Source organism: Sciurus vulgaris (assembly GCF_902686455.1).
Source record: "Sciurus vulgaris genome assembly, chromosome: 13".
Taxonomy (NCBI): domain Eukaryota; kingdom Metazoa; phylum Chordata; class Mammalia; order Rodentia; family Sciuridae; genus Sciurus; species Sciurus vulgaris.
This window is the reverse complement of record NC_136474.1, coordinates 20,053,062-20,078,630: the sequence shown is the minus strand read 5'-3', so window position 1 is coordinate 20,078,630 and position 25,569 is coordinate 20,053,062. Positions and strand designations below refer to the sequence as shown.

Below are 25,569 nucleotides of genomic sequence, written 5' to 3'. Positions count from 1 at the left end.
ATGGCACTCAGCTTTGTCACCATCAACTTTATCCTAATATAATAATGTAATTTAATTCTGAATTTTCAAATTATATGGGCAATTTAACTGAAATAGTTTATCCTCTCATTACTCTGAAAGACAACCTTCTGCATGTGGTGATCAATGCAACAACATTTTCTTAAATTCACATTTTTGTATAATATCCAAAGCTAAGGCAGGTCTGTACCAGTTTAATCATTCATGGACAATACACAGTATTTCAATGCCTAACTAAAACAGATTTAATTGCTAAATAATATTTCAAAGAACCGAACTTCACTTTAATCAAAAACAAGCTTACAAGGCAATTTTCAACTTCAGCAAGCTTTTTATTTTTTTCCAGCTGTGTGTCCCTATTGATTCCTGAAATTATATGAAAAGTGTCCCAGATTTTGAAGTAGTGTACATACAGAGGTTTTTCTTTTATCAGTTGATGAAGGATCTGTGATTAGAACTTAATTGGCATTTATAAGATGCATTACCCCACCTTGTATATTTCAGAACATGATGATTGAGCATGACCAAAGTCTGAGATATCCCCCAGCAATGGGAGTGTTCCTAATTAGGCATCTGGTATTGCAAATACTAACCTCATCTGCAGTAACATCAAAAGATAATGTAGGGACACCAGCAGAGCAGCTGAGGTCAACATTAAATTTGAAATATTTTAAGTAGATACAAAACTTTTTCTGCAATGCAAACAAATATGTGTATTCTTGTGGGTGATGGTGCTGTTGGTAAAACATGCTTCCTGATATCCTACACAACAAATTTCCTTGTGAATATGTACCAACTGGTTTTGAACTATACAGTCACAGTTATGATTGGTGGAGAGCCATATACTCCTGGACTTTCTGATACTGCAGGGCAAGAGGATTATGACAGACTACAACCACTAAGTTATAAACAGATGTATCTCTAGTCTGTTTTTCAGTGGTCTCTCCATCCTCATTTGAAAATGTGAAAGAAAATTGGGTGCCTGAGATAACTCAGAAGTCCAAAGACTTCTTTCTTGCTTGCGGGGATGCAAACTGATCTCAGAGATGACCCATCTACTATTGAGAAACTTGCCAAGAACAAACAGAAGCCTACCACTCCAGAGCCTGCTGAAAAGGGGACCCATGATCTCAAGACTGTCAAATATGTGGAATGTTCTGCATTCACACAGAAAGGCCTAAGGAATGTGTTTGATGAATGTTGGCTGCCCTGAAACCTCCAGAACCAAGGAAGAGCCACAGGTGTGTGCTACTATTAACATCTCTCCAGAATCCTTTCTGCACAGCTGGTGGTTGGTATCAAACTGAAAGCAATGCTTAAATCAAACTGAAGATTAAAAATTAAAATTCACTTACGCAATAATGACAAATGCCCTGCACCTACCCACATGCACTCGTGTGAGACAAGACCCATAGATATGCCCCTCCGCATACTAGTTAATTTTGAGTAATTGTGCATTGTCAGAAAGTGATCAGTACTTGTTTTTGTTTTGTTGTTTCAAAGCAAGACATGCTTGTGATGACTTTGTAACAGACTAATTTGTTGAAGCTGTTCCTTGGTTCCAACCTGGAGAGTAATCTGGAACACCTTTGTTTCCCCCCTCTTTTTTTTGCTAGGGAAGTGTGTGTGGGGTTTATTTTTTAGTCTTTTTTTAAAAATCATTAACTGATGGACAGCCTTTAGAGGATTAGGAGAAATTGATTCCACATTCCACTTCCTAGATCTCTTTTAGAAAATGTGTTCCCCACCTGGTGCTCTTAGGAAGGCTAATAATAAATGCCTCATTAAATAATATACTCCTTTTTGCAAGTTCCTTTCCTCTCCACCCTTGAGTAGATCCAGTGTTTGATGAAAATGGGTGGCAGCTGTCTTGCCCCTCCTCTTTTCCTAGGATGCATTCTATATGTGACTGTGACTTTTAAGGAAATTTGTTTGCCATTTGCTGTTTTTTTTTTTTTTTTTTCTGTGTGGGGGGCAGGATTCATTTCTAACATCTTTCACTGATAAATGAAGAAAAGTATTGCACCTTTTGAAATACACCAAATGAATTTGGTTTGCAATTAAAAAACAATTTTCCCTGTCAATCATTGTCTTATATACTAGCATAGATTTGCAACATGTGGTGTTCCTAGAGCCCAGTAGAAGACACATAGCGCATAGAAGAACTAGGAGGCATGGTGCTAGAAGATAGATGCCTGCAGGATGATTGGCATCCTTTCAGATTTGAGGATGTAGGCCTGCTTCATTAAGAAGCTGGGAGCAGAATGGGTGAGAGAATATTTATCAACAAGGGGACCGACCAGGTGGGAATCCCCTTATTTCTGTTTTGCATATGAGGCCCCCCAAGCCCCCCATATTCTCCAATGAAAATCATGGCAAGAATCTTAGAGCCTCTTCATTAGTGTTAATAGGGATTTTCTTCAGCTTATTTGGTTGCAGTTTCCAGTTTTTAAAAATGTTCAGGTAATCTTTCCACCTTACCCAAATCCTATATACTATAGATTCATTAGTGTTGAACCAGTGCTTTTTCCTGTCTCAATTCTTTGTATATGCATTCTTTTCCAATGTATTAAACAAACAAAACCCTTCACAAGCAAAAAAAGATAATGTGGAAACTAAGCCTTAGAGAAAGTAATTTGTTGGTTATTGGACAATCAGGTCAATAATGCATTGTATTTTCAAAGTTCTATGAAGTTTCTGCTCTTAGGAAAGTTTGCTATATATGTTGCAGTGTTTGTGTCATATAACAATTGTTTCCCTATAAACCTTGAGTATTGACAGAGTTGAGAACGGAAATATGTATATTTGGAGGGTCCAAAGAAAATCTGACTTTTAATGAAAGTCACATACCACTCTTTTAAGGAGCAAGAGATCACTGTTAATGCAATACCAAAAAAAAATGCAACTTGAATTTTGTCTTCATTACTAACCTAATTACTGTTTCTTCACATTTGTCCTTTATTTTTTCAATAACTACTACTAAAATGTAATTAGCAATTATTATAGGAAAAGTTTTAGTAATTTTGTAATCACTGGACCAGAAAATAGTGCTTCCAAAGGTTTAGACTGATGTAACAGAAGATAAGACTGAAAATACCAAGGCAAGAAAAAGTATACAGAAAAATCTCAGATAGAAACAAAAAATAGTTAGATCATTCTAAGTGGAACTTTTATAACTCATGAACAAATAAAGGTGGTTGTGACTTAACTCAGGATTAAAGAAGTAGCATAAATTCACAAAAATATTAAAATATAACAGCAATTGAGTTATAGAAGTATCAGTAAAATGAGGGACTTGTTTTAGACCAAGAATGGTAGTTTGGTGTATAAATGTGAATGTTCATGCTAGTGAACACCATTGGAAAGTACAGAAAAGAGCACTGTATTAAAACAATAAGTTTTTCTAAAACAATACTAACAAAGTAAGAAAATGGGAACAGAGAAGGCCTGTGAGGGAAATCTTGCTAAAATTCAAAATTACTTAATGACTGATGCAGGTTTGATTCCTTGACTTAATGGACCTATATATGTTGACTGAGATTTGAGGATAAAGGCTGAGAAAAGAAAAGTGTGTGAAGAAATATTGAACTGGAAAGATGGGTTGATAAGTTGGAAAATGTAAATTGAATTAAATAAGGTCTGGCATGAATTTGAATTTTAAAATCTAAAAGCTATAATCATTTTCCTTGCTTCTTGACCAAAGATTATGAATTAGAAGATGAACAAAAACAAAAAATATAAGATGTGAATGATATTTTATAAGTTATGCTTTTGGCAATTTAAAAAAGCAATTAATTTTTCTTTAAGATAGTTTCTTCTTTCTGTCAAGTTTCCATTTTTTTTTTTTTTTGGTACTGAGGATTGTCCATTCTTAATAATACACCAGCAGCAGCACTAATAGCAGTGACCTAAGACGTACCCCTAAAAACATTGATATCAAGATTGTGTGAAGTTTTACAAGTTCTAAAAAGAATTTATCAACATAAAATACCAAATACCAAATACCATTGGTGACATGTTGGGCATATTTTTGAATTTTAATTCACATTGAATTCCTAATCTTCAAATTTTTCTTGCATGACTGCTGTCTTGTATGTGTTTATCCTTATGTCCATGTGAGTGTGCATCATATTCCCTTATAATCATGAATTTTAACATATTCCACTTCTGCTTCGTATCTATTTTTAAATCATCATCTCTTATTTCATTTGCTATTCTTGAGATAAAAATTTTTAAGGAATCATACCTTCATAATTGAATAAATGTACACTAAGTGAAATATAGAAATACACAATATTTAGGCATTCAAATGCATCACACATATGCATGGGTATGTGTGCTCTTAAAAATGAAAGTAAGATGGTACCCAAAACAACACCTGGGCTGGGGAGATAGCTCAGTCGGTAGAGTGCTTGCCTTGCAAGCACGAGGCCCTGGGTTCAATCCCCAGCACTGCAAAAAAGTAAAATAAAAAAAAAAAAAACCTAATAACTGTGAAGAAGTCACTGATAACTGAGCATACATTTAATATTTTAGTTTAGCTAAGTATTTATAAGAAAGTACCTTTTCTTTTTGCATTACAACCCTAGTTACTTTCCCATTGTCTTTCTAGATTTTTTCAACTAATGTAGGTATATGAACTAATTCAACGCCAAAGCATATCTAGACAAAAATTAAAACCCAATATTAATAAACTGTGATTTATAAAATAGTGTGCATGGATATGTTATTTTAAAATCATTGCCTTTGTTACTACTTCATGAGTTTCAATCACTTACTATATGGCAAGCATCATTCACCCAGATTGAATATCCATCCAAAACAATTTAAAACATTTGCACAAGAAATGTATCTCAACTAGAGTATTGGGACTTTTTTCCAAAATGTTTTCATTCCCCATTAATTTCTATTATCTGAAAACCTATCAATTAGGTATTTTAAGTTTGTACAATATATAAAAAGTCAATATTTATATCCATGTGAGTATATGAAATTAATCTCATGAGAATGTATATATGACTACCAACAGGCACACAGAGCCATTTCCTTAGTCACTTCAAACTCAGTAGACCCCAAGTCTCCTAGATGCCTGCTGCAGGTTGGGCTGTGGCTCAGTGGGAGAGCACCTGCCTAGCACATATGAGGCACTGGGATCAATCCTCAACACCACATAAAATAAATGAAAATAAAATAGAGATACTGTGTCCATGTATGACTCAAGAAAATTTTTAAAAAGAAATAAAAGAAAAGCCTGCTGAAACATCATAAATCCAAGTTTACTAAAGAAAAACTAATATTACCTAAAAAAATTGATATTTAAACCTGTTAACCGGGACAATTGTCTTAGCAACTGAAATATTCACTTGATCTGGAAAAAGGTATCGTATCCAGATAGAAGAGAAGACCATACTCTTACCAAAAAATCATTTGGTTACTACACAATCTATAAAAGAAAGTTAATTCTATGGCTATAGTGTAGGTTTAAGACATGATATTAACCTGGTATATGGTATAAAACTACTTAGGGTAACACTACAGAAGCCAGTTAAATTCAGTGCCTTCCTTCCCTAGAGACTCAACAATTATGTCAGTGACTATATTCCAATATTCACTTCCCTCACCCTCCTACCCCTTTTTAATTAATGATATAATTTAATTCTTCTTCACCAAGCTTTTTCTTATGACTTTTTGACTTTAAAAATTGAATCTGACATAAAATGAAATGAATCTTATTGTTTTTATATTTCTATGATCAGCTTATTGTGTTCCTCAAATTTAACACAATGTGACATCTTCAGAGATAACTCCTGGAATTTCAGTAATAGTGTAAAACTGGGAGCAATGTAACATTACATCATCAGTATAACAAATAAATCTCAACAGTATTTACTCTCACTAGTGAATGTAGTGTAATATTTCACTTTATATTTCTTTCCATAAATATGTCATGGATTTCAAAATTTCACAGTTAGATGTATATGTGATGTTTCTAATTAATTTTAATTTGAAATATACCACCTTATATTACTCACCCTTTATTTTCTTTTGGTCATAATATTGCATATTGACTACAGTTTTTCCAAGTGTCTTTAAGGTACTATGTTTTGCAGTATGCCAGCTGATGTGTTTTCCAAATGTTACTTATGTTTATTTTTCTGCCTCATAATTTCGTTTACATTTGCTGTGGAGATTTTAGAAATCATCAAGCTTGTTTGGTATAGGAAGAAAATCAATCCTGGACTGGTTAATTACTTGCAATCTTCCTGTTTTTCCTTGGATACATTTTCATCCTTACATACAATGTAGATTTTTTTAACCCTTTATAATACAGCTCAGCTAAACTTCCCACAATAGTTTGCTTTATATTGTCATACTATTTTATGTTGAAAGTAAATCATGATGTTCAGGAAGAAAAACATTAAACTCAATATTGTAAAATAAGCTACCGCTTGAAATTTTTGCATGCAGATTTAACAAAAAGAATTGAAAGAAAGAGTAAGGTTTACATGAAAAAATAGCTTTAATTCTGATGAATTGCTTACACATTTCAGTCTTTTTGTGCTTTAAAATTGGCTTGGACATTTAGGTGCAAAGACTCCTGTTTTATTCACATCTAAAAATGAAATAGAAAATAAAAGGAAAACAGAATAAAATATAAAACATTATAAATCTGGAGGCGGCTCACACTGCAGTTCCTCTGTTGGACCACTGAGTGGCTGCTAGGCTCACCTGGCCCAGAGCACAACCTGTGCACCTACCGCCAGCATGAAGGCTTGCAGCGAAAGTGTCTCAGAGTATAGAATCTAAAGAAATTCAGACACTTGAAGTTGAATTCCATGGAAACCTTGTCATTCTTTGATGACAGTTGCGGCAGCTTTGCTTCTGATGGTTTTGCAAAGGAGAGACTGTGGGCAAACACCAAGGCTGTAGGCCCTGCAGACAGTACAGACCTTCTGAAATTCTCAGGGTGGCCATAAAGTTCCCAGTACAAACTACCAGGAGGGCAGCCAACAAAACACAGCACCCCCAAGCCCTCTGAGGATTTTGCCACTGATTCCAATTCTGATTCAGAAGATGAAAGCAGCATGGACTTTCTTGAGAAAATGACTTTAAATATAAAGCAAAACAAAGCAATGCTCACAAAAATCATGTCAGAATTAGAAAACTTCCCCCGTTCCTTCCCTGGAAGATGTTCCCTCCCAGACCCAAGATCAGTAAGTGGATCACAGACACCACAAAGGTGTAGATCTCCAGGTTTGGCTTCCAGGAGGAACTCTGAGTGGAGAATTTGTCTTCTGACTAGGTCAAGGTCCTGGATCTTGGGGTCACTTAGTGCTCTTCCCACAGAAGAGGAGGAAGAAAAAGAGGAAGAGGATAAGTTCATGCTGATGAGGATGTGGAAGACTGTGGACAGCTACATGGAGGATGATGATATGCCCAGAAGTCAGAGACCAGGATCCATGTCTCTTCTGCATATAATTCATCCAGTGGAAGGAATCATGGACAAAGAGTTGGAGAACATCTGTAGCAACTCTTGAGAGAAGATGTATAACCATTCACCAGGATAGTAGAACCACAACCACTGGGGCATTTGAGGCCAGTTCTGTGGGCCCTGCCTTTGAAACTGTTATGATGAAGAGGTCAAGGATGCTTTGCTCAATCCAAACTGGCATTGCCCATGTTGTTGAGGAATCTGCAACTGCATTTTCTACCACCAGGGAGATGGATGGTGTGCAACTGGGGTCTTTATGAATTTAGCCAAGTATCATGGCTTTGGGAATGTGTGTGTTACTTGAAAAGCTTGAAACAGGAATTTGAAACACAAGCATAATGCCCACAGATGCCGGCTATGTGCTTCTCACACTGTCCTTAAAGTTCTCAGTTTTGTCATTGATTGGAACCTGGTTAAGCATCTTGACGATCAGTCTGCTTTATGGAAAACTCAAATCAAGTTCATATCATTAGATTGGCATGTGTTTCTGGGCTATCATGGGGGAGGGAGGGAGGCATTTGGCTAGTTACACTTCACCCTCCTATAGTTTCTCCTCTGCTTCCCCTGCCCACATCTCATAGCCTCCCTCTTTTTCCAGTGGTCCTATCGGTGGTCACTTAGATTCAGAATTTTTTTAAAGTGGCAATTTTAAAAGCATATTTGATTTAATTGGTGTTGAAATTGCCCTGAAATTCACCCATAAAACCTGACACTTGGAAACTGGATACCAAAGTGTTAACTCTTCTATCAAACTCCAGAGAGCAGCCCTCTAACTTGTTTATACAGAAACAATCCTTATGATTTTAATGTTCACACTAGTTATTTTTAGCAGAATTAAGGCATGAAAATCTTAGAACTCTCTGGAAACATTAGATAATTGTGAAATGAAATACATTCCTTTTTTATGGCTCTCATGAGACTACCCCATGTATTGTAGTTTCTGTAAAACTTCTTGAAGTTGAGACTTTGTTGCCACTGGTTTCTTCCACCCTGAGGTTAAGCCCTGCATCCTGTTTACAGTCGTCCATAGGTCCATTGGCAATATTGCACTGCACTACCTAAAACTACTGCCTTAGGAGACATTCTGGGAAGTTAGGATGGAGAAACCTCAAAGTAGTCTTATTCATATTCTTGCTGGAAAATGTTTAGAAACTAATAATAATTAGTTTATCATTCTTTGCAATTTCTTATATTATCCCTGGGAGTTCCTGTGCTCAGGGATTTTAATCTGGTTTTAAGCATTTTATCATAATGAGAAGTACCTTTTCAGAGATAAGTAGCTTCCAATGTTTTTTTTTGCTTAATATTGCTGCCTTTTTTTTTTTAACATTTAATAGTATTTTTAACAGTAACGAAAAACAAATTTCAAATGTCCAACAATAGTTATGTTTAACATTTGGTATACATATGAATAAAGATAAAAGGCTGCTGAGTAAACACTGGAGTTAAATAAATGCATACACATATATAATTTATGAATAAATAAGAAAAAGTCACTGGGTAAAAAGGATTTGGTTTCTAATATTATTTAATTTGGAGTCCTCCACTCCCCAGCAAATTTCCCATTGGGCCAAACTGACAGCTCTCCCTTCTAGCTCTCCCTTCACAACAAACCATATCACTGGCCCCACAGATTTGAAGGAAGATGTTTGGTCTGAGGTTCTACAATCTTTATTCTAATCTGGTACCAGCTTGAGAAACAAACCCTTGTTTTTAGTCACCTGACATTTTTGGTGATTGAATCCAGGGGTTCTTCAGCACTGAGCCACATCCCTAGTCCTTTTCAAATTTTGAGGCAGGGTCTCACTAAGTTGCTGAGACTGGTCTCAAACTTGCGATTCTCCTGGCTCAGCCTGCTGGATCACTAGGATTACAGGCTTGATTCACTGTGACCAGTTTGTTTTTCAATTTAAAAGAGAAAGGGAGGGAGAGAAGAAACCTACCAAAATTAAGATCACATAGTAGGAATGGCAGAACATTCCATACCATTCCAGTAGGAATGTTCTTAACCTCTTTATTCAGCTTTTGGCTGATGTATGCATTCGCAGAATAAATATAACCTTTCCACAAAATGGCAGGCTAAACCAGCAGCTTCTGGCAAGACCATGTTGCCTAAAGGGTAGGGCTAGTGATGTGGCTCGAGTGGACTCTGCAAATGAGGCCTTGCCAACAACCAGTGGATAGACACATAGTATCCAGCACCATCCTTGGGTCCTTCTCCTGATTTTCACGGGCAGGACCTGTGTGAGGGGAGTAGCCGGTATTGCTGTTGGAGAATGGCTGTAGTGCTTTCCAGGGCACAGCCTGGATGAATGATGTCAAATCTTCCAGACATAGATAAGTCAACCACAGTAGAATGGAGGGAACCCTCAGGGTTCTGGCCATCCCCAATTGGTCCCCCATCAATGACTAGTGACAAATGAGGCCAGAGATCTTGGAACTCCTCAACATTCAGAGAACTTGCTGGGAGCTGAGGTTGGCACGGGTGAGAGCAAGAGGTCTCTCATACATCTGGGCCAAGTCCTGCATGAAGGCAAGGTCAGGAGGAATCTGGATACCTACAAGAGGGGTAAAAAGGTTCAGGTCTTTGTTGAGCTCTTCAAAGCGTTCCATCACCAGGGTCACTGGACCTGGCAACAAGTCAGCTCCCAAAGCAAGCCAGGCCTTACAGCAGGTCTGTGGGGACAGCCACCAGGGTGGCCCACAGTGCCTTGGTCCAGCCAGTGTGCTCAGGGCTCATGGCCTGCATGGCCCCATTACCCCAGAGCTGCAATAGCTTGTCCCCCCGTGCTGCTAGAGCAGGGCTCGGCGGGCAGAGGAGACATCCATTGCGAGTGGAGCCCATCTGCCCCTCGCCCAACCCTATGCTGACAGCCACTCTCTGCCATTTTGTTTCTGGGGAGATTTCATGTGTCACCCTTTCACTTTCCTTTTTCATAAATCATTATTTTGTAGAAGTAGAATTTTAAGTGTGTGTCCAGTTTATGTGCATGTATAGCTTGTTGCTTTACCCATTCATAGTACAGCTTTTTATCTGAAATGCTTTTATACAAAATTTTAATTTTAATAATAAAACACTTTGTATAAAGTAATATGAATTTAGAGAACCCTTGTCTTGGCAGACATGGAGAAACACAGAATGGAAGGAGATCATTGGGCATTGAGATAAGAAATATCTAATTATTAATTAAGACCAAAACCTTAATGTTTATTTCCATTTTTCTTTTTATATGTTCAAGACTTGATTTATGAGAGCAAGGACTTTTTTATGTTTTTTATTTTTTAGGGCCTAGCAGTATAGGGAATGATTACAGCAATGCTTGTTATGTGAACTGTACATTTAGCAGACTAAAAACAAATTGGCAAATGGAGTAAAATAATTTAATATACAATTTAGAATAAGCTGCATATTAAGCTCATATAATTGTTTTTACATTTCCTTTAAAATGTTTTCTTCCTCTGAATTAAAACATAGTATAAACATTTACAAAACATGTAATACATGAATTACTTGTGTTTTCTAGCTAGGCAAAACTTTGGATATATGCCACTAAAAGACATTTTCTTCCTTTCCCTGTATCACCAATCTTACTCATTTATAAATTTTGTTGCTTTACTTTCACTTTATTCAATCTTCCTTTTCTTATCTAAGAGATTCCATGTGAATAACTTTAAGGGAATCTTGAAGTAATGTTCTATCTTATAAATATAATTTTCCAGTTCTTCCATAGTATTCCAGTTAAACACACACATGCCACAAATCTTCCCTGTGTTTCACCAATCAGACTTCTCCAATTGATCATTGATACACCTGAAGAATCTGTTTTTAATGAGCTTAATATCAGACTAAATCTTTAGAGATTTGATAGACATTGGATAGATTTCTTTTTAATTTTCAGAAGAAAAAACAGAATGTCTCATAACTATCAAAATGAAGCTCAGTGGAAAAATACATTTAAGACTTTGACTAAGGGGAGAAAAGAATCTCTTGTGTCTAAGTACTCCAATGACAAATTTCATAGGGCAAGAGGTTTTAGTTGAGTGAGTTACTTTCCAGACTTTAAATAGATAATGTACGATGTCAGACACTTTGGTATTCTATGTATAATTGGTAGGTTAATAATGGACTTTAAAGAAAATTGGCTCATTTATATTTGGGATGACATGAGATGCTAAAATTAACTAAGTAAAATAGATTTTACTCAATTTTACTTGAATATTTCAAGTATATCTTTGGGGATTTCATTTTATAGGAAAATTGTTTCCCTGAGTATTAATGGTGCAAAAAACTGGCAATAGATACTGTTCATTATTGTGAAATGATGCCTTAGCTTTTGATTGAAACATTTACAAGGTTACTATGTCCCTCATGATGAAGGTATGATCAGCAAGTCCCTCGGGAGAACATTTAGGCAGTTTTATTCTTTGCAAAATCCAGTCATTGAATTTGCTTGTAAAGAAAAAAATTATAAGACTTCTATTGTTATATACAAAATTGTACTGAAAGCACTTAGTGACTTTTCCTATTTGGTTCATCTTTAGGAATTCCTTTAATATAGGCTCATCCCCTACCTTTTCCATTAACATGTCAATGCTAATAATTCACTCCTTCATCTATAAGTGTATATTGAATCAGACCAATTGATACAGATTTGAAAATGAATTAAATATTATTGTTGTCAACCATAACTAGGAGGGAAGTTTTATTTAAGCATTTTAAGTGCTTGTTTTTGAAATTTGTGAATTCTTAACCTGTCAACGGATCTTATATAAAAAGTACTTTAATTATATGTTTGATTTGTAGCATATAAAATATTCTGCATTAATAACCCAAGAAGCAACTTGTAATCATACCACTTCTTTTTCTCCTGTACTAAACACATAAATAATAAGTTCTAAATATTCTTAAATAAAATTCTCTGAATATATTGTGTGAAGTAAGCAGGTGGCCTCTCTGCTGAAAGTGTGTACATAAGACAAATATATGAGATTTGTAATCTAATTCCTCCATGCAGAAAGGCAGTTAGGAGGCGGCCAAGATGACAGAGGACAGCACCAGCAGGTTGACCACGCGGGCAGCGAACATCTGGCGCTCAATGGCGTTGGTGCCGCCACCTCAGGCCAGCTTGAGCAGTGCGGGCAGCTAGCAGGTGAAGTGGTCCAGCTGCAGGGGCGCGCAGAGCGGCCGCCTGGCCAGGAGCGCGGTTTGCGCAGCGCATAGTTGGTGAGGCCGCCAAGCGAGGAGGTGCCCGCCAGCGCGCAGCAGAGGCGGGGCGAGGCGAGCCCCGCTTAACGCAGCGGGCGGCACACCGCGACCCCTGGGTCCAGCGCCATCACCGCCAGGAGGACGCACTCGGCGGAACCCAGGGCCAGTGACACGTACAGCTGGGCGGTGCAGCCGCCGCGGGGCAGCCAGAGCGCCGGACCACACAGGTTGGTCAGTAGCGGGGACACCAGTTGGTGATGAAACCGGCGTCCACCAGGGCCAGGAGGCAGAGGAAGTAGTACATGGGAGTGTTTTTGAACGCGGGTCGTGCATGGCCAGCAGTAGCAGCGCCCGAATTGCCCATTAGAGTCAGGAGGTAGCAGAGGAGGACAAGGGCGAACAGGGAACAGGACCGGCTGCACCGAGGGCCAGTCTGTGAATCCCAACAGGAGGAAGCGCTCCTCTTTGCTGTGATTAGCCTAAAGAAGGAAAACTCCAAGAATATTTGGAAGGACAATATAAAGGGTGGCACTACTCTTACAAGTAAAAGGATAGCCCAGGAATGTGGGACTGCGGAAGAGCTGAAAGCACGCAATAGTATAGATAATAATTTACTTATTGTAGTCCCATTTAACAGATCTGAACCCTTACTTTAGTTGCTACATGCCAGTAGTCTTTGTTTTTATATATTTACAGGGTCCTATGGGGGAGGCAAAATGTCTACTTTATGGGTGAACAAATAGGGCCTCAGAAATGCTAATTAAGTTGTCCTAGGGTCGTCAGTGGCCATGTGTGACTGTACTCAGGTCTGTCTGTTTCCAGATCAGTGCTATTTTCAGCTGCCTCCCTGGCTCTGGTTGTACTCCCAGAGGCCAAAGAAGAAATCTAATCTCTCTCCCACATCACAGCCTTTCAGATTTATGAAGACAGATTTCACTCTGAGCCTCCTTTCCCCAATTTCCTGGAAAGTGTGTAGTACCTAAAAATTAGGACAATATCCCATGCTTGCCCCAACTAACAATTTACAAATCAGAATTACCTTCCTTGTTTTTAGGTGCTTCACTTTTGTGGACCTGGGGCCAGAAGAATTTCTGAGCAGACAAAGCCTGTTAGACCTCATAAATTGCCTTAACCTTGTTTGATTTGTGAACACATCAGAATTATTTCTTGTAAATACCTAAAGAAAAACAAAACTCAAATCCAATCAATTAGAAGCAGACAGCATATTTGTATATCTAGGCTCTTTCTAAAAGGACAGACCAAATAGTACAAATATATAATTATAAGCAATCAAATATTTTCTTCTCTGTTTGTTCTATTAAACTCTTCCTCTTGTGTTGCTGCTTTGACTTTACTGAACGACTTCTGGACTGGAGATGCCTGATTCATGAAGAGTTGTTTGTTGAAATAAACTTTAAAATTAAAAAAAAAAAAATAGAAAGGCAGTTAGGATGACTTAGCCAAGGACAGACTAAATCCTAGCTGAGGATGATGGAAATGAGTTTGCACATTTAATTCCTAAAATCTAGCAAAAATAAGAGTTTAAAGCTGAGGTATCTTAAAATGACATTCTGACTTTAAGTTGTACTTTTGCTGAATTATTTTATGAACAAGAGAATTTGAAACTTAAAAAGTAATTTATAAGCTGACACGCTCATCAAAATATCCCAAAGGACTGTAGTACAATATAAACCCTTGCATGAAAAGTTCTCTATTTTTTACCTTTTAGTTTCTTCTAAACTTTAACTAGAGATCTACAGTTCAAAAAATGATAGAAAAAATATTCATGTGTGTTCTTTTTTAAATTTTCCCCTTTAGGAGATATTTCATTGAAAGAGTTCTTCGCCTGCACACATGAGCACTTCGTCTGGTGCTTTTCCATCTCACTTCTTCCCCTTATGTTTGGAGGAACTGGTGTTATTCTTTGGTGGGCAGGGAAAAGAGAAAAGTGGCCTCTGTTACACATTCCCATGCCTCCCCTTTGGCTAGGCTTATGCTTAGCACAGTGAGAGCCAGTTTTACATGCTCAGCTCAAGAAGAGTCAGGCTGCCTCATCTTCGCTCTCTCTCTGCCCAAATACTCCTGCACCTCATTTTCTGGTCATTGTTAATTTATTTTCATCTAAAGAATCCATCAGGTCTTACATAACAATTCCATGTATGCAATTTTAAGTAAACTTCCTTTTATTAATAATAAAACATTTTCATGTTGCATGCATTATGATGAATTTCATAATATTGGGGATAAAACAACTGAAACATATCTGTGATGTTAATATTTTTCTTAAGTGTAATATGATTAGTTACTCAGTGTTACTATGGAATTTATTAAGAAAATAAAACAGAAAACAGTGTATGCTAGCAGAACATTATCTTTTGTATATTTGAATATGGATGAAATGAAGTGAACATTTCTTAAAAAGACAAAAATGATAGCAATCTTTGGGGATAAACAAAGTATGAACTTTTGCTATAAGTGATAACAAATTTACATCGTAATAATATGATAACTTCATCTTTTATAAGCTAGATAATTTGAACACTGTGCAGTGTTGCTTTTTAATAATGAGTAAATATTCTGAATGCAGAGAGTTCATCTTGAGAGTGAACAGTAGCTAAAGCCAAGTAAATTAACTGAAGGAAATGACAAAAATATATGAATAGACAGCATGTTTTCCATTAAGGAGAGGAGAAAAAGAATATTCACAGAAAAGTAATCACTATGAAACTTGCTGATGTATGCAGAAAAAATTGAAAGGAATGTTAATGAGTTAAATAGAAAAGAGAAAAATGGCAATAAGAAAAATATGTTGTTAAAATATTAAACTTATAAACAAATTCAAATACATAGATAGCATCTGTGGATCATCTGTTTCTTGAATCCATTCTAATGCACATCTTATTATTTCCACTAGATTGCAAATTACTTGAAAACATAATATGTGTTGTGTTCATTTTAAAATTACAGACATCTCCTGTTAGAATTACTAAGCTGTAGTTAGAATTTCAGAAACATATTTGATGGACAAGAGAAATTTCATTGCATAACCAGTGTCTGTTTGGACTTCCAGAGCCCATGAAAGGCAGGGTCTAGGAATGTTTCCTGAATTGAACCTCAGTTGTCACAAAGTCTTATATACTTCAGAACATAGCTGAAGAAACTCTGGATAACTTCTCTTCCTCTACGTTCAAATCTCTTACTCTGAAAGCCCAATTATCTCATTCATATAGGAATACACATTCAAAACTTTAGAAAAAAGTTTTGTCTTAGCCATCCTGTACAAGAGCCTCCAGATATTGGTGATATTTAAGGAAGTAAATCTATTCACTTAATATGCGTTTTAATGACTTATGACATTCTTCCATTGGGAATATAAATGTTTTGATAATTTGGGTTAATTTCGTAAAGTCTTGCCTAGTATTGTGCCATAAGTTGCCATTACAGGAGACCACGGTGGCTTCTACTTTTGACTAATGTTAAAACATGTTTCTTCCTGATTCTGACCCTCCATGTTCTTAGTTCTATTATAATAATTAATATTAAACTAAGAAAACATGTCTTTCTGAAGATACCTTGGCAGGTCAGAACCTAGGCATGCCGTCCTGAAGAGCTGGAAGGGTCTCTGAGACATAAACATGTAGGGTGTGTCACCGCAGTGCTCTAAGCTCCATGGGTGGGCACGAGTCTAACTTCAATTTTTACCATTGGCAAACACACATTGTCTAATCTCTGAGAAAATCATTAACAAAATTTGATTGTACCCGACGTTGTTTTCCAGGGCTCATCCTGGAGAATCTTTCAACAACGTTACCTCAGTGCATCCAAACCCTCTCAGCTTTTGTTTCATAGAGTTGAGATCAGATTCAGTTGTGGCCTCTATCACCCATTGCAATAGTATTGAGTAAAGTCTTCCTTGCCTGCTCAACTTTGTGTAGGGCAAATTTTGCTTTTAATTTGCTGTGAAATTACTAGAAAATATATTATCTTTGGGTTTTTATTTAATTATATTTAATTTAGAATCCCCAATATTAGTCTCTACATATAATAATCTTTTTATAAGATGATAAAATTTATTTTGTATTTTTCAGAGGCAAAACTTCTTATTGTTATTGCTATAGCTAAGTAGACTTCATTTCAAACAATGGCTACAAGTATAAATTGCTAATATTTTGTAGAAAGCAACTTACTAATAGGTATTAAGGATTTTGACATATGCATACCTTTTGACCAAATAATTTAGTTTACACCAAAAGAATAATCAAATATTTATACAATTATTTATTAAAGTGGTCCTAGATACAAAACAATTAAATAACAGTTTAAATTATGTTGTACTTCGAAGACAAATATAAAACATCAAATAGCATTAGAGAAAAGTAATAGTGCATAGTATTGGTGCAGCCATATGTTGACAATGTCAAAGAAATTATCTAAGGGAAAAATGATGGCAAATCCTTAAGAAGAATGAAGCCTATATTTGAGAGGTCAGTGACACAGACACAGAGGAATAAATAGCTTTGTGCATTAGGTAGCTATTTTCATAAGATGTCCCAATGACCCATCAAGTCTCAGGAAGAATTTTTGGAAATGTATTCCTCCTGTCAAACTAATATGGAGATACTGATGTACTTTCCTTGTTTAGAAGTTGGTAGATTCAATCAAGTTCCCTTTGGAAAGATCAATCTCAAAAATCTGAAAACAATTATAATTGAGTTAATGGAAAAGCTCCTCTTGTATTGGATCAGGTGATTTTTTTCTATTCTAGCCAGGATGTATAAGTACTACTCTTTTAAAATTTTTATATTATTTATTCTAATTAGTTGTACATGACAATAAAATGAATTTACATTTTGATAGATCATACATAAATAGAGTGTAATTTTTCTGATTATTACATATTGCAGGATCACATTGGTCATGTTGTCATACATGTACATTAAGAAATAATGTCTGTTTTAATCTACTGTCATTCCTTACCCTGTACCACTTCTCCTCCCTTCACTCCCCTCTACCTAATATAAAATAACTCTATTCTTTCCTATCCCCAACACCCTTTATTGTGAATTAGCATTGTCATATTAGAGAAAACATTTGGACTTTTGTTTTTTTGGGTTTGGCCTATTTCACTTAGCATTATATTCTCTAAATCCATCCATTTAACAGCAAATGCCAGAATTTTATTCTTCTTTAAAGCTGAGTAATATTCCATTATATATATATATATATATATATATATATATATATATATCACATTTACTTTATTGATTCATCTGTTGAAGGGTATCTAGGATGGTTACATAGTTTAGCTATTGTGAATTGAGATGCTATAAACAATGATTTGGCTGTGTCACTGTAGTATGTTGATTTAAAGTCCTTTGGGTATAAACAAAGGGGTGAGATTACTAGGTCAAATGGTGGATCCATTCCAAATTTTCTGAGGAATCTCCATACTGCTTCCCATAATGGTTGCATCAAAGTGCATTCCCACTAGCAATGTATAAGTGTACCTTTTACCTCACATCCTCACCAACATTTATTATTGCTTTTATTCTTGATAATACATTCTGAAAGGAGTGAGATGAAATCTGAGAGTAGTTTTGATTTTCATTTATCTCATTGCTACAGAAGTTGAACATTATTTTCAAATATTTGTTGATCAATTATATATCTTCTTCTGTGAAGTGTCTGTTCAATTCCTTAGGCCATTTATTGATGGGTTTTTTTTTTTTTTTTTTTGGTGTTAAGCTTTTTAAATTCTTCATATATCCTAGAGTTTAAAGTGTTATCTGAGGTACGTGTGGTAAAGGTTTTCTCCCAAACTGTAGGATCTCTCTTTACATTACTGATTGTTTCTGTTGCTAAGAAGTTTTTTAGTTTGATTCCATCCCATTTATTGATTCTTGATTTAACTGCTTGGGCTCTAGGGGTCTTGTTAAGGAGATCAGGTCCTAGGCCAACATAGTGAAGATTTGGGCATATTTTATCTTCCAGTAGTCACAGGGTCTCTGTTCTAGTGCCTAAGTCTTTGATCCACAGTGAGTTGAGGTTCATGCAGGGTGAGAGATAAGGGTTTAATTTCATTTTATTGCATGTGGTTTTCCGTTTTTCCCAGGACCATTTGTTGAGTAGGCTATCTTTAATCCAGTGAATGTTTTTGGCAACTTTCTGTAGTATGAAGTAACTGTACTTATGTTGGTTTGTCTCTGTGTCTTCTATTCTGTACCATTGGTCTATGTGTCTGTTTTGCTGCCAATACCATGCTCTTTTTATTACTATTGCTCTGCAGTATAGTTTGAGGTGTGGTATTGCTATGCTTCCTGCTTCACTCTTCTTGCTAAGGATTTCTTTGACTATTATGGATCTCTTATTTTTCCAAATGAATTTCATGTTTGCTTTTTCTAGTTCTATGAAGAATGTCATTGGAATTTTAGTAAGAATTACATTAAATTTGTATAACACTTTTGGTACTATGGCTATTTTGACAACATTAATTCTGCCTATCCAGGAGCATGGGAGGTCTTTCCATCTTCTAAGGTCTTCAATTTCTTTCTTTGGTGTTCTGTAGTTTTCATTGTAGAGGTTTTTTAACCTCTTTTGTTAGATTGATTCCCAAATATTTTACTTTTATGAGGTGATTGTGAATGGGGTAGTGTTCTTCATTTCTCTTTTTGTGGCTTAATATCTGATGTATAAAAATGTGTTTGATTTTTGGGTATTGATTTTATATTCTGCTACTTTGCTGAATTCATTCATTAGTTCTAGAAGATATTTTGGTGGAATATTATGAATCTTCCAAACATGGAATCATACAATTTACAAATAATTATAGTTTGTTATTCTTTACCTAATTGTATAACTTTAATTTCTTCTGATTGCCCTCACTAGAGTTTCAAGAACAATGTTGAATAAAAGTGGTGAAACATGGCATCTTTCTCTTGATCCAGTTTTTAGAGGGAACGCTTTAAATTTTCTCTATTTAGAATTATGCTGGCCTTAGATTTAATAGTATGGCTTTTATGATGTTGAGATATGTTTCAAGTATCCACAGTTTTTCTAGTGTTTAGTACATGAAGGGGTGCTGTATTTTGTCAAGTGCTTCCTCTGCATCTACTGAGATGATCATATGATTTTTCTTTTAAATCTATTGATAAGATGAATTGCATTTGTGGATTTTCATATGTTGAAACAACCCTGCATCCCTGGAATGAACTCCATTTGATCATGGTGCACTAACTACTTAATATGTTTTTGTGTGTGAATTGCCAGAACCTTTTGAGAATGTTTGCATCCATGTTCATCAGGGATATTGGCTTGACATTTCCTTTTCTTGGCATGTCTTTGTCTGTTTTTTGGATCAGGGTGATACTAGCCTCATAGAATGGGTTTGGAAAGGTTCCCTCCTTTTATATTTTATGGATTAATTTGAAGAGTATTGGTGTTAATTCTTTTTTTGAAGGTCTTGTGTAATTCAGGTGAGACTCATTCAGTCCTTCCCTTTTCTTAATTGGTGGGCTTTTAATGGTGTTTTCTATTTAATTGCTTGAAATTGTTCTGTTTCTGTACCAGATGACCTCCTGATTCAGCTTAGGTAGGTCATATGTCTCTAGAAATTTTTCAAAGTCTTCAATATTTTCTATGTATCGGAGTATACATTTCAAAAATAGTTTTTAATTATTTTCTGTATTTCAGTTGTGTCTGAAGTGATAATTCCTTTTTCATCAAGTATGTTACTTATTTGGGTTTTCTCTCTTTTTCTTTTTGTTAGTGTGGCTATCATTTATGAATTTGATTAATTTTTTTCAAAGAAACAATATTTTGTTATGTTAGTTTTTTCAGTTGTTTCTTTTGTTTCAATTTCATTGATTTCAGCTCTGATTTTAATTATTACCAGTCTCCTATTGATTTTGGTGTTGATTTTGTCTTCTTTTTCTAGGGCATTGAGATGTAATGTTAGGTCATTTATTTGTTGACTTTTTTTCTTTTAATGAATGAGCTCAATACAATGAACTTTCCTATTATTACTGCCTTCATAGTGTCCCAGAGATTTTGGTATGTTGTATCAGTATTCTGATTTACCTCTAAGTATTTTTTCATCTCATCTTTGATTTCTTCTGGTATCCCTTTGTCATTCAGTGTTATATTATTTAGTCACCATGTTTTAGAGTAGCTTCTATTTTTAAATTTATCATTGATTTCTAATTACAGTCCATTGTGACCTGATGGAATTCAGGGTGTTACCTCCATTTTTTGTATTTACTAGAAGCTGTTTTGTGACATAAGATATGGTCTATTTTAGAGAAAGATCTATGTGCTGCCAAGAAAAAAGTGTATTCCCTAGTCAACTGATGAAATACCTAATATATGTCTGTTAAGTCTAAATTACGTTTGTATTATTTAGTTCTATAATTTTTTTAATTTAGATTTTCTTGTTAAGATCTGTCTAGTAGTAAGAGAAGTGTGTTAAAATCACCAGTATTACTCTGCTGTGGTCTATGTGATTCTTGTAATTGAGAAGGGTTTGTTTGATGTACATAGAAGCTCCATAGTTTGGGACATAAGTATTTACAATCATTAAGCATTGCTGCTGTGTAATTAATTCCCTTCAGTAGAATGAAGTGACCTTCTTTGTCCCTTCTGATTAACTTTAGTTTGAAGTTCACTTTATTTGATGTGAGGAAAGAAATCCCTGTTTGTGCAATCCATAATGGAGTGATGATTTTTCACATTTTTCACCTTCAATCTGTGGGTATCTTTGCCTATGAGGTGAGTCTCTTAAAGACAGCATATTTGTTGGTCTTGTTTTTTTTTTAATTGTAAACAAATGGGATACATGTTGTTTGTCTGTTTGTACATGGGTTAAAGGCATACCATTTGTATAATCACAAATTTACATATGGTAACGTTGTTCGATTCATTCTATTATTTTTTCCTCCCCCCAACCCCTCCCACCCTTCTTTTCCCTCTAAACAGTCCTTTCTTCCTCCATTCTAGTCCCCCTCCCTAACCCTAACCCTAACCTTAACACTAACTCCCCCCACCCTCCTCCTTATGTGTCATCATCCACTTATCAGCGAGATCATTCGTCCTTTAGTTTTTTGAGATTGGCTTATCTCACTTAGCATGAAGGTCTCCAATTTCATCCATTTGCCTGCAAATGCCATAATTTTATCATTCTTTATGGCAGAGTAATATTCCATTGTATATATATACCACAGTTTCTTTATCCACTCATCAATTGAAGGACATCTAGGTTGGTTCCACAATCTGGCTATTGTGAATTGAGCAGCTATGAACATTGATGTGGCTGTATCTCTGTAGTATGCTGATTTTAAGTCCTTTGGGTATAGACCAAGGAGTGGGATAGCTGGGTCAAATGGTGGTTCCATTCCAAGTTTTCTAAGGAATCTCCACACTGCTTTCCAGAGTGACTGCACTAATTTGCAGCCCCACCAGCAATGTATGAGTGTACCTTTCTCCCCACATCCTCGTCAACACCTGTTGTTTGTATTTTTGATAATCGCCATTCTAATTGGGGTGAGATGGAAAAATGGTGGTTCCATTCCAAGTTTTCTAAGGAATCTCCACACTGCTTTCCAGAGTGACTGCAGTAATTTGCAGCCCCACCAGCAATGTATGAGTGTACCTTTCTCCCCACATCCTCGTCAACACCTGTTGTTTGTATTTTTGATAATCGCCATTCTAATTGGGGTGAGATGGAATCTTAGGGTGGTTTTGATTTGCATTTCTCTTATTACTAGAGATGTTGAACATTTTTTCATATGTTTATTGATTGCTTGTACATCTTCTTCTGTGAAGTGTCTGTTCATTTCCTTAGCCCATTTGTCGACTGGATTATTTGTATTCTTGGTGTAGAGTTTTTTGAGTTCTTTATAGATTCTGGAGATTAGTGCTCTATCTGAAGTATGATTGGCAAAGATATTCTCCCACACTGTAGGCTCTTTCTTCACATTACTGATAGTTTCCATTGCTAAGAGAAAGCTTTTTAGTTTGAATCTATCCCACTTATTGATTCTTGCTTTTATTTCTTGTGCTAAGGGAGTCCTGTAGAGGAAGTCTGGTCCTAGGCAGACATGTTGAAGATCTGGACCTACTTTTTCTTCTATAATCTGCAGAGTCTCAGGTCTGATTCCAAGGTCTTAATCCATTTTGAGTTGAGTTTTGTGCAGGATGAGAGATATGGATTTAGTTTCATTCTGTTGCATATGGATTTCCAATTCTCCCAGCACCATTTGTTGAAGAGGCTATCTGTTCTCCATTGCATATTTTTGGCACCTTTGTCTAGTATTAGAAAGTTGTATTTATTTGGATTTGTGTCCGTGTCCTCTATTCTGTGCCATTGATCTACCTGTCCATTTTGGTAACAATACCATGCCATCTTTGTTACTATTGCTTTGTAATAAAGTTGAAATTCGGGTATTGCGATACCCCCTGCTTCATTTTTCCTGCGAAGGATTGCTTTAGCTATTCTGGGTTTCTTATTCTTCCAGATGAATTTCATGATTACTTGCTCTATTTCTGTAAGGTACGTCATTGGGATTTTAATTGGAATTGCATTGAATCTGTATAGCACTTTTGGTAGTATGGCCATTTTGACAATATTAATTCGGCCTATCCAAGAACATGGGAGATCTTTCCATCTTCTAAGGTTTTCTTTAATTTCTTTCTTTAGTGTTCTGTAGTTTTCATTGTAGAGGTCTTTCACCTCTTTTGTGAGCTTGATTCCCAAGTATTTTATTTTTTTCGATGCTATCATGAATGGGGTAGTATTCATAATTTCTCTTTCTGAGGATTCATCACTTATGTATAAAAATGCATTGGATTTATGAGCATTGATCTTGTAACCTGCTACTTTACTGAATTCACTTATGAGTTCTTAAAGTTTTCTGGTGGAAAATCCTGGTTCCTCTAAGTATATAATCATATCATCAGCAAATAGGGATACTTTGAGTTCTTCTTTTCCTATTCGTATTCCTTTAATTTCCTTGGACTGCCTAATTGCTCTAGCTAGCATTTCAAGTACGATGTTAAATAGAAGTGGTGAAAGAGGGCATCCCTGCCTTGTTCCAGTTTTTAGGGGGAATGCTTTCAGTTTTACACCATTTAGAATGATATTAGCCATGGGCTTAGCATAGATGGCCTTTATAATGTTAAGGAATGTTCCCACTATCCCTATTTTTTCTAGTGTTTTGAGCATGAAGGGGTGCTGTATTTTATCAAATGCTTTTTCTGCATCTGTTGAAATAATCATGTGATTCTTGACTTTAAGTCTATTGATATGGTGAATTACATTTATTGATTTCTGGATGTTGAACCAACCTTGCATCCCTGGGATAAAACCCACTTGATCGTGATGCACTATCTTTTTAATATATATTTTTTATGTGATTTGCTAAAATTTTGTTGAGAATTTTTGCGTCAATGTTCATTAATGATATTGGTCTGAAATTTTCTTTCCTCGATGTGTCTCTGTCTGGTTTGGGTATCAGGGTAATATTGGCTTCATAGAATGAGTTTGGGAGCATTCCCTCCTCTTCTATTTCAGGGAATACTTTGAGAAGTATTGGAATGAGCTCTTCTTTAAAGGTTTTGTAGAACTCGGCTGAGAACCCATCTGGTCCTGGAGTTTTCTTTTTTGGTAGGCTTTTGATGACCTCTTCTACTTCATTACTTGAAATTGTTCCATTTAAATTGTGTATGTCCTCCTCGTTCAATTTAGGCAATTCATATGTCTCTAGAAACCTGTTGATGTCTTCGAAATTTTCTATTTTGTTGGAATATAGATTTTCAAAATAGCTTCTAATTATGTTTTGTATTTCAATCGTGTCTGTTGTGATATTTCCTTGTTCATTCCGAATTTTAGTGATTTGGGTTTTCTCTCATCTTCTCTTTGTTAGAGTGGCTAAGTGTTTATCAATTTTGTTTATTTTTTCAAAGAACCAACTATTTATTTTGTCAATTTTTTGTATTGTTTCTTTTGTTTCAATTTCGTTGATTTCAGCTCTGATTTTAACTATGTCCTGTCTGCTACTACTTTTGGTGCTGGTCTGTTCTTCTTTTTCTAGGGCTTTGAGCTGAAGTGTTAGGTGGTTTATTTGTTGATTTTTACTTCTTTTATTGAATACGCTCCATGAAATAAATTTTCCTCTAAGTACTGCTTTCATAGTGTCCCAAAGATTTTGATATGATGTTTCTTTGTTCTCATTTACCTCTAAGAATTTTTTAAATTTCCTTCTTAATATCTTCTGTTATCCATTCATCATGTAATAGCATATTGTTTAATCTCCAGGTGTTGGAGTAGCTTCTGTTTTTAACTCTATTTCTAATTTCAATCCATTATGATCTGATAGAATACAAGGTAGTGTCTTTATCTTCTTGTATTTGCTTACATTAGCTTTGTGTCATAATATATGGTCTATTTTAGAGAAGGATCCATGTGCTGCTGAGAAGAAAGTGTATTCGCTCTTGGTTGGATGGTATGTTCTATAAATGTCCGTTAAGTCTATATCATTGATTGTGTTACTGAGGTCTATGGTTTCTTTGTTCAATTTTTGTTTGGAAGATCTGTCCAGTGGTGAGAGAGGTGTGTTAAAATCACCTAGTATTATTGTGTTATGGTCTATTTGGTTTCTGAAATTGAGAAGGATTTGTTTGACATACATGGACGAGCCACTGTTTTGGCCTTAGATGTTTATGATTGTTATGTCTTGCTGATTTATGGTTCCCTTAAGCAATATGTAATGTCCTTCTTTGTCCCTTCTGACTAACTTTGACTTTAAGTCCACATTATCTGAAATGAAGATGGATACCCCAGCTTTTTTGCTGAGTCCATGTG

General features: G+C 35.8%; 3 pseudogenes across 3 annotated transcripts; 2 read left to right on the top strand and 1 right to left on the bottom strand.

Annotated features, from left to right (window-relative positions):
* Nucleotides 1-669: 669 nt before the first annotated feature.
* LOC306642875 (cell division control protein 42 homolog) lies at nucleotides 670-1,281 on the top strand (annotated as a pseudogene). Its single transcript has one exon. The product of its transcript is annotated as a cell division control protein 42 homolog (transcript).
* A 5,822-nt stretch (nucleotides 1,282-7,103) lies between these two features.
* LOC306642592 (cell division cycle-associated protein 7-like) lies at nucleotides 7,104-7,706 on the top strand (annotated as a pseudogene). The gene has a single exon. The product of its transcript is annotated as a cell division cycle-associated protein 7-like (transcript).
* Nucleotides 7,707-12,533: 4,827 nt separating this feature from the next.
* On the bottom strand, nucleotides 12,534-20,960 carry LOC306642591 (putative olfactory receptor 2I1; annotated as a pseudogene). The gene is made up of 2 exons: nucleotides 20,955-20,960; nucleotides 12,534-13,247 (listed from the first exon to the last, which is right to left on the bottom strand). The product of its transcript is annotated as a putative olfactory receptor 2I1 (transcript).
* Between the last annotated feature and the right edge of the window lie 4,609 nt (nucleotides 20,961-25,569).